Genomic DNA, 9345 nt, shown 5'->3' with positions numbered 1-9345 from the left:
AGTATTTGGAGTTTCAAAGAGTAAAATGGTTGAGGTTAAGAACAGGGCATTTATCGGTTTGCATTTCAATCTCTAGTGTGCAGTTTGGTTTTGGTGGATCATTACACAGTGTTTCATTTTATTTTATTTGAACAGGTGATATAAGTTAACTGTACAGATTAATGAGTCTCAGTTTGATATTTCCATAATGCAGACAGCATGCACTGAACTAATGTAACTACATTTTTTCACTGAGTATTCTGCAACTTACAAAAAGTTAGGATACTCTATTATATTTTTGGGAAAAAATGACTTCCATAAGCTATAAAAATCCTTATTTTATTTTCAGAACTTTTTCTCTTATTTTAGGATTTCTATTTATTCTTCACACATGTATACAATGTATCTTGATCACACCGATCCTTAACTTGGTTCTACTCTCTCTGGATATATTCCCTTTCCAGCTTCATGTTCTTTATGTTTTCCTGTTTTATTTTCTTTATAATCCATTGGTTCACTGAGTACTGCCTGCTTGGATCTTCCCTAACCCTTTGTCTTAATTATGTACTGAACTTTTTCATATGACTATAGATGCAGTGAGTCCATAGGTCCAATAATTGTATCATGTCTAGATGTCACAATTTCATCGTATCGCTCCTCAAATTCTGCCTTCTCCTTTTCTGCAATGTTTCCCCAGACTTATGCTCAGCTTTCTTCTTCTCACTTTCTTAGGACTTATACCAGTTACACAGATCTACAGTAATTGCTGCACTGTAAACCTGTACATTTCTCTGACCACAGCTCATAAAAGAAGTAATGTATGGAAAAAACAATAAGAATTTGAAGGCAGTTTGACAACATGGCTATTTAGCAAAACAGGAACAGTAGGATCGTCTCTCTGGCCATGTGAACCGTGGGAAAAATGTGACCATGTTTAAAACATGACATCTGACTTTCCTTCTATAGGAGAGGCTTCAAAGTCAAACAAAGAGCAGTTGGCCATTTTCATAAGATTTAGATAATTGTCTTAATACTTCTGAATTTTCACCTGGCACAATGATAACTAGTTTCATCAATATCTATGCCAATGATGTAATTTTGCTCTTTTGTTGGTTAAATAAAGGTCTAGTGCCAATATACTTTATTTTTCCAATTTTGTAACATGGTGTTTTGAACAGTGAGAAGGTAAAGACATTCGTGGAGTTATCAATGGAGTAGACAGGTTCCTTCAGGAAGATATTCCATCAGTGGTACTATTGGATCACAAGTAATCTATGTTTTCAGTTTTACATTAATTTCTTTAGTAGCTATTTTAAATTTTAGACCCAGGATTCTTTGTTCCAGCAACACTATACAAACACTGCCATTGGTATTTGTACTTCACCAACAATTTGTGGGTTTAGTATTCTTTATGTATTTTTGATGATTACTGTGCCACTATTTTAAGCATTTATTCAAATATATAGCATATTTAATTGCATTATTTTATTTCTGAAGAATAAGGTATTTGTGTCTTACAGATATGATCCATATGTCAGATAAAGATCCAGTAAAGTTTTATTTTCTCCATTTTTATTAACTTGGTATCTTTGAATGACATTCCATTGTGTAGATGTACCGTATATCCTCTATCCATTCCTCTGTTGAAGAGCATTTGGGTTCTTTCCAGCTTCTGGCTATTATAAATAAGGCTGCTATGAACATAGTAGACCATGTGTCTTTGTTATATGTCGGGGCATCTTTTGGGTATATGCCCAAGAGAGGTGTAGCTGGGTCTTCAGATAACTCAATGTCCAATTTTCAGAGGAAACTTCCAGAATTGTTGTTCCAGTCTCCAATCCCACCAACAGTGGAGGGGTGTTCATCTTTTTACACATCCTCGCCAGCATTTGCTGTCACCTGAGTTTTTGATCTTAGCCATTCTGACTGGTGTGAGGTGAAATCTCAGGGTTGTTTAGATTTGCATTTCCCTTGATTTGACTAAAGATGTTGAACATTTCTCTAGGTATTTCTCTGCCATTCGATATTCTTCAGCTGTCTATTCTTTGTTTTGCTCTGAACCCCATTTTTCAATAGGGTTATTTGTCTCATACAGTCTAACTTCATGCTTTCTTTTTATATTTTGGATGTAAGTAGTCTATCTGTTAGGATTGGTAAAGATCTTTTTCCAATCTGTTCGTTGCCATTTTGTCCTAACAGCAGTGTCCTCTGCCTTACAGAAGCTTTGCAGTTTTATGAGATCACATTTGTTGGCTCTTGATCTTAGAGCATGAGTCATTGGTGTTAAGGAAATTGTTAAGGAAATTTTCTCCAGTGCCCATGTGTTCGAGACGCTTCCCCTCTTTTTCTTCTATTAGTTTGAGTGTATCTGTGATGAACTGGATGTCCTTGATCCAGGTGGACTTAAGCTTTCTACAGTGCAGTAACACTGGATCGATCTGCATTCTTCTACATGCTATCTTTTTTTTTTCTATTGATCGTTTTGGCTCCTTTCTCACAAATTAAGTGACCATGGGTGTATGGGTTGATTTTTGGGTCTTCAATTTTATTCCACTCGTTTATTTGCGTGCCTGTCTCAAAGAGATACAGTTTTTATAAGTGTTGCTCTGTAATACTGCTTGAGTTCAGGGATAGTGATTCCCAGGGAAGTAATTTTATTTTTGAGGACAGTTTTAGCTATTCTGTGTTTTTTGTTATTCCAGATGAATTTATGAATTTTTCTGTCTAATTCTATGAAGAATTGGATTGCAATTTTGATGGGGATTGGAAAGAATATGTAGGTTGCTTTTGGTATAATGGTCATTTTTACTGTATTAGTCCTGCCAGTCCATGGACATGGGACATCTTTTCATCTTCTGAAATATGCTTCAGTTGGTTCAGAGATTTGAGGTTCTGCTCATATGCTCATATCTTTTACTTGCTTGGATAAAGACACCGCGAGATATTTTATATTATTTGGGGGTATTGTGAAGGGTGTCATATCCCTGGTTTCTTTCTCCGCTTGTTTAGCTTTTGTGCAGTTATTTTTATACCCATCTACTTTGCTGAAATTGTTTATCAGGCTTAGTAATTCTCTTGTGGAACTTTTGAGGTCACTAAGTATACTATCATATCAACTACAAACAGTGCTATTTTGACTTCTTCTTTTCCGATCTATATCCCTTTGACCCCCATCAGTGTCTACTTGCTCTGGCTAAGATGTCTAGAACTATATTGAATAAGTTGTGAGAGAATGGGCAGCCTGGTCTAGTCCCTGATTTCAGTGTGATTGCTTTAGGTTTCTCTCCACTTAGTTTAATGTTAGCTACGGATTTGCTGTATATGTTTAGCTGTGGGTCTTAAATTCCTGTGCTTTCCAGGACTTTTATCATGAGGGGTGTTGAATTTTGTCAAATGCATTCTCAGCATCTAATGAAAGGATCAATGGGTTTTTATCTTTGAGTGTGATTATATAATAGATTACGTTGATGATTTCCACATACAACACCATCCCTGCATGCTTGGGGTAAAACTGACTTGATCATGAGGGATGATTGATTTGATGTGTTCTTTTACTTTTTTTTTGCAAGTCTTTTATCCAGTATTTTTGCATCGATATTCATAAGGGAATTTGGACTGAAGTTCTTTTTTTTTTTTTTTTGTTGGGTCTTTGTGTGGCTTAGGTATTAGAGTAATTGTGGCTTCATAAAAGGAATTCGGTAGTGCTCCATCTGTTTCAATTTGGTGGAATAGTTTGGACAGTATTGCTATGAAAATTTCTACGAATTCTGGATAGATTTTTGCACAAAACCCATCTGATACTTGACTCTTTTTGGTAGGGAGGTTTTTAGTGTTTGGTTTTAATTCTTTAGCAGTTATTGTTTTTTTAAACGATTTTTCTGTTCCTGATTTAGCTTTGGTACCTGGTATTTCTCTAGAATATTGCCATTTTTCTCCAAATTTTCAAGTTTTGTTGAATATAGGATTCTGTAGGATGATCTGATGACTTTTTTAATTTTCTCTGATTCTTCTGTTATGTCGCCCTTTTCAATTCTTTTTTTTTTTTTGTTAATTTGGACACACTCTGTCTGCCCTCTTATTAGTTGGGCTATGAGTTTATGTATCCTGTTGATTTTCTCAAAGAACCAGCTTTTGGTTCTGTTCATTCTTTGAGTAGTCTATTTTGTTCTACTTGGTTGATTTCAGCCCAAGTTTGATTATTTCCTTCCTTCTATTACTCCTGGGTGTGTTTGCTTCTTTTTATTCTAGAGATTTAGGTGTGCTCTCAAGCTGGTGACATATGCTCTCTCCTGTTTCTTTATGTAGACACTCACAGCTATGAGTTTTCCTTTTAGCACAGTTTTCATTTTATCTCAATAGTTCGGGTATATCGTACCTTCATTTTCATTACATTCTAAGAAGTCTTTAGTTTCTTTCTTCATTTCTTCCTTGACAAAGTTATCCTTGAGTAGAGGATTGGACAACTTCCATGTATATGTGAGTTTTCTTTCCTAATTGTTATTGAAGAAGAGCCTTAGCCCATGGAGGTCTGATAGGGTGCATTGGATTATGTCTATCTTTCTGTATCCTTTGAGGCCTGATTTCTGACTGATTATATGATCAATTTTGGAGAAAGTGCCATGAAGTGGTGAGAAGAAGTTGTATCCTTTTGTTTTATGATAAAATAATGTAAAATATCTGTTAAGTCCATTTGGTTTATAACTTTCGTTAGTCTGTATATGTCTCTGTTTAATTTCTGTTTCTGTTATCTGTCTAGTGATGGAAGTAGTGAGTTTAAATCTCCTGGATTATTATTTGTGGTGCAATATGTTCTTTGAGGTTTAGTAAGGTTTCTTTCATGTATTTGGAGCATAGATATTTATAATTTCGAGTTCATCTTGCTGGATTTTTCTTTGATGACTATGAGGTGTCCTTCCTTAAGCTTTTTGATGTCTTTTGGTTGAAAGTCGATTCTATATGATATTAGAATGGGTACTCATGCTTGCTTCTTCAGACCATTTGCTTGGAATTTATTTTTCCTGCCTTTTACGCTGAGGTAGTGTCTGTCTTTGTCTCTGAAGTGTGCTTCCTGTAGTGCAAAATGCTGGGTCCTCATTGGGTATCCAGTTTGTCAATCTGTGTCCTTTTCGTGGGGAATTGAGTCCATTAAAGTTGAGGAGATATTAATGAATAGTGATGGACACTTTCTCTTATTTTCATAAATGGAGGTTACTTTATGTTTGAGTGATTCTCTATGATTTCTTGTGAAATTTAATTCTTGCTTTATCTATGATTTTATTTGCCTCTTTGTGTTGGGGCTTGCCAGTGAGTGTCCTTTGTATTACTGGATATGTAGAAAAATATTGTGTAAATTTGATTTTGTCATTGAATATCTTGGTTTCTTCATCTATGTTAATTGAAAGTATTGCTGGATGCAGTAGCCTGGGCTGTCGTTTGTGTTCTCTTAGTGTCTTTATGACATCTGTCCAGGATCTTCTGGCTATCATAGTCTCTGGTGAGAATTCTGGTGTAATTCTGATAGATTTGCCTTTATATGTTATTTAATCTTCCCCTTACTGCTTTTAATATTTTTATTTGTTTTGGGCATTTGGTGTTTTGACTATTATGGGATGGGAGGATATCATTTTCTGGTCCAATCTATTTGGAGTTCTTTAGGCTTTGTGTATGTTTGTGGGCATCTCTTTCTTTAGATTAGGGAAGTTTTCGTCCTTAATTTTGTTGAAGATATTACTGTCCGTTGACGTTGGCAGTCTTCACTCTTTTCTGTACCTGTTATCCTTAGGTTTGATCTTCTCATTGTGTCCTGGATTTCCTGTATGTTTTGGGCTAGGGCCTTTTTATGTTTTACATTATCTTTGATAGTTGTTTCAATGTTTTCTATGGAAACTTCTGCTCATTAGATTATGTCTTCTATCTCTTTTATCCTGTTGGTGATTCTCACATCTATGACTCTTGGTCTCTTTCCTAGGGTTTCCAAATCTAGGGTTGGCTTCCTTTGTGATTTCTTTAATGTTTCTATTTCCATTTTTAACTCCTGGATGGTTTTATTCATTTCCTTTTACTTTTTTTTTTCAAGTAGTTCTTTAAGTTACCTTTGTGTTCCCTCTTTATGGGATTCTACCTGTTTACTGCTGTATTTTCTGTTATGCTGTATTTTCTTAAGGGAGTTATTTATGACCTTCTTAACATCCTCCATCGTCATAATAAAATGTGAACTTAAATCTAGATCTTGTTTTTCTGGTGTCTTTGGTTATCCAGTGTTTGCTCTGGTGGGAGATTTGGGCTCTGATGAGCCCAAGTAGTCTTGATTTCTGTTGTTTGAGTTCCTGTTCTTGCCTCTAGTCATCAGGTTGTCTCTGGAGTTAGCTTGTCTTGCTCTTTCTGACAGTGGCTTAACCGTCCTGTAGGCTCATGTGTCAGGACTGCTGTAGACCAGTTTTACTTTTTTTTCCCCAGTCATGGGAACAGAGTATTCTGCTCTCATGCGTCCAGTTGCTCATGTCTACTGGCTTTCATCTCTCCCTTTGGGCAGGAGCCAGAAGGAACTTCCTATACTTCTCCTACGTCCTTCTGAGTGGGGAGATGACACAGAAGGCACAAGGTGTTTTCCTCTTTAGTCAAGAATCTGGGCAGAGAATAGTGTCCTCTGTTTTCCCAGGAGTGTCGCTTCTCTGAAGGTCAGGTTCACCCAACCTCAGGATTTGTGAGCAGGATGCTGTTTGACCAGTACACTCTGGAACATGGTGCTCCTGCAGTTTTACTCCTCCTATATTTTTGGGTCCAGAGGCACTATGCAGTTTTTTCTTGGGCCAGAGATGAGAGTATGGGTGGGCAGACATGGCAGTCTCTGTGCCTTGTACGCTCAGTTTTCCCACACTCCTGGGTGATCATCTCTCTCTCCCACAGTCTAGGAGCAGGGAGCTCTGGGATGGGATAAGCAAGGGTCAGGAGCCTGTTAGGAACTGGAAGGGCCTGGTCCCGGAGAAGTTGTGACTTTGCTTGTCCTGAGTACCCCAGTCAGGTCACTTAGAGCAAAAAACTTGAATTGACCTTTGGTCTGAGGACTGAAGTTGCTTCTCGGGCTGACTTTCAGCTCTCTATGAGAGCCTCGACGAGAAATGTCTTGCCCCAACTGCACCTAGGTCCCTATTCACAGGATGCCCAGATTGAGCTAGGTGTTTTTTTTTTTTTTTTTTTTTTTGAGTCAGAATGTGAGCAGAGTTCTCAGGGGTTTCTGCCTCTCAGACAGACTAAGTCTTCCCCACCCCACATAAGAATTGGTAGTAGGATGCTGTTTGGACCAGTTCAGACCCAGGTGCAGTTTGGACTACAGGGCTCCTGCAGCTTAACTGCTCCTATATTCATGTGTCCAGAGGCACTATGCAGTTTTTTCTTGGCCTAGGGATGTGGGCACAGGTGGGCAGAAGTGTCAGTCTCTCCTTCCCTGAGGTCTCAGTATTGCCCACTCTACTCTGTCCCACGGTGTTTCAAAAGGAGTTTCAAATGTTTATTCCCTATCCTACAGGTCTCCAGTCATTCCATTTCTCCTCCAAATGTGTTGCAGAAGACCTCTCTGTTCAAGGGGAGGTAAAACAGGCCCCATCATACAAAGAGGGCTTTAAACTTCTTCTCTTAAAGGTAATCTCAGTGATTTCTCATATTCCACAAATGGATTAAGTCCTGCCCCCTCTCAACACAAGACTTTAATACCTTCACCTTCTGCCAAAGCAGGGCAGAGAGCTATGTCCAATCACAAAGACAGTCAAATGTGTCCCCCATCTGCACCAAAGTGTGATATGCAATCTGCATTGGGTAAAATGAGTTTGAAACCTGACTCTGCTGACAAAAGGCATTTCAGAACTTCCCTATTAAACCTAGAGGACCTTACACGTCCTCCACTATTAAAAATGTTCTTAAATCATCACTTATGTTACAAGGGGCCAAAATACAGTCACAAAGCCCCAAGTGAACCTCACAACACACATACCAGCCCTAGCAGAGACAAAATTTTCTGCATGTACACCTTTAGATCAAGTACAATTGCCAGCTTCAGAAGGGGCTCTTGAGAGTTCCATACCCAAGGAAGATGTGGTAGAAAATTCTGAGTCCACCCAAGGGACTCCTGTGCATTCTGTACATAAAAATATCATTAGCGTACTCTACATCTCCCCCAGTACTTCTACTGTCACTATACAGAAAATTATTCAAATATCCTCTACCACCGAAAAGGACCCTCTTGACTTGTCATCAGGCCCAAAACGACCCAAGTTTATCGCAATACACAGTCAATGAGAGATGAACAGTCCATATTTATATGATGTAAAGAGAAGATAAAACATCCCCTACATCCTCAGAGAACTCTAGGTCATTCTGTCCTGAAAGGAGAGGCTCCAAAATTTTCCACATATACATCAGAGATGCTAGAATTTCCCAAAACTGAGCAGGACTCTCTGAATAGTACTCTATCTCATAAAGAGACTGTAGGACAAGAAACATCCACAAAAGGATATCTATCCACAGCCAAATCTTTAGAAATGGTTTGCGGATGTGACACAAGTAAAAAACATGTTCTAGGACATTTTCCATCTTAGAGAAGGTTATGGATCCAACCATATGTTAATGAGGAGTGGGGGAACATGATATGCAAACACCAGTGTCTGTACCATCCTTGACATTGAGGAAAGGGATTCCTCGTTTTAATTTGTGCAAAAGAATGCATATGACCTCTGCAAAATTCACAGGGGGCTATTTGAAAATCCGTATATCCTCAAGATCAGGCCATCTTCCCCAAATACAGAAGATGCTACACACTCTTCCAAATATGCACAAAGGTTTTCCAGTCCTTCTTTATACCCACAAGCGGTCCCATAACATCTGCAAAATACATCAAAGACTTTGGATTTTTACCTTATATTCTGAAGGGGCCTTGGATCCTGTTTTGCCTATCAAGCAGGCTATGGAACCTGACACTTCTACACAAAAGTCTGTTTCCACTTCTCCAGCAGAAGAAAATTTTTTGGAACTTCCTCAATTACAAAACAATATCTAGAAACATCCTTATCTGCTCATGAGGCTCTCAGCCCTCTCACATATGTCCATGATGCTCTAGGAGAGGTCACATCTTCTGAGGTAGCTCTAATACCTACCCCCCATTCTGATGTCACAGTCAGGATTTCAAAAAAATACATGGTACATTAAGACCTTCCTCATCTGAGAAGGAAGTCGTAGGATCTACTGCATCTGAACAGCATGCTTTACAACTATCCCCATCTACCCAAGTAGATTTCACATGTCCACTCTGGGGAGAAATAGTCGACATTCTCCCTCTACCAAAATGGACCACAGGCATCCAGTTTCTAGAAACAA

Source organism: Rattus norvegicus (genome assembly GCF_036323735.1).
Source record: "Rattus norvegicus strain BN/NHsdMcwi chromosome Y unlocalized genomic scaffold, GRCr8 chrY_unlocalized_19, whole genome shotgun sequence".
Lineage (NCBI taxonomy): Eukaryota > Metazoa > Chordata > Mammalia > Rodentia > Muridae > Rattus > Rattus norvegicus.
The sequence above is the reverse complement of the archived record's forward strand: the minus strand, read 5'-3'. Positions refer to the sequence as shown.